This window comes from Galeopterus variegatus, unplaced genomic scaffold, assembly GCF_000696425.1.
Source record: "Galeopterus variegatus unplaced genomic scaffold, G_variegatus-3.0.2 Scaffold6837, whole genome shotgun sequence".
Taxonomy (NCBI): Eukaryota; Metazoa; Chordata; class Mammalia; order Dermoptera; family Cynocephalidae; genus Galeopterus; species Galeopterus variegatus.
This window is the reverse complement of record NW_007732948.1, coordinates 24680-25658: the sequence shown is the minus strand read 5'-3', so window position 1 is coordinate 25658 and position 979 is coordinate 24680.

Genomic DNA, 979 nt, shown 5'->3' with positions numbered 1-979 from the left:
TGGGCATGCTCAACAGAGAGCACAGAGCATTCTCAAATACACCCGGTGCATGTGATAGGGTCTGACCAATGAACATGCTCCAGGAAGAGAGAGACTGAGCATGTGCAAGACTAAATGTTAAGTGACTGGGAGCCAGCCCCTTAACTGAATGTTCGTTAGATAGAGAAAGTATAAAAGCTGAATCCCAGCCAAAGGCAGGGTTGTTGCTCACTATCCCGGAGGTGGCTTGCGTCTCCCTGGCTGAGGTGCGTGTACTTTACTTTGTATGGAACTGACTTTCAGCAGGTGGCTGCTCATTCTCTTGAGCCAGCTGCAATTTGTACTGAACTACAAGTATGTTTTTCTCCATGTCTGTACTGAACTTTTGTGTTAAAGTTGGTGTGGGGCCTGCTCAGGCTCTGGAGCATGCCGCACTCTCTGTGGAACCTGTACTTCTTATCTGTCATCTAAAACTTGTTCTCACTGTCTTTTGTGACTCTGCCCTTGAATTCTTCCCTGTGGCTGAGTCAAGAACCTGGTAAGAGGACTGGGTGGATTGAGGCCAACTATTGGGGCGCCCGGACCCTACCTCCGCCATCAGTTTTTTCTTAAGTATTCAGATCTCCTGACGACTTTTGATTTTGCCTTCCCCAAGTTCAATCCTAAGTGTAAGATGAAATACAGTAAAATAAAACTTTCAGTGTATCTTTTGTACCGAAGTGTGTTTGAAATTTCCTAAGGGGCCTAAGGGAAATGAGAGAATTTGTTTTTTCACCTTATAAAAAGAGAAGTGTTAGAAATAGTTAAGTTTATTTGATGCATTACTATTGATGAATGAGTTGCATGGGAAGTTGAGGACTCCCAAAGCATGTGTTCCCACAAGCAAGGCAGAAGCTAAGTTGCCTTGTATGTCCTGGCTTTGGAGTTTACATAGATAACTGGGCCACTTCCAGGACTAGTGGGCCAATAGAAAATCCCATTCCTCCTACTGTAGGAAGCC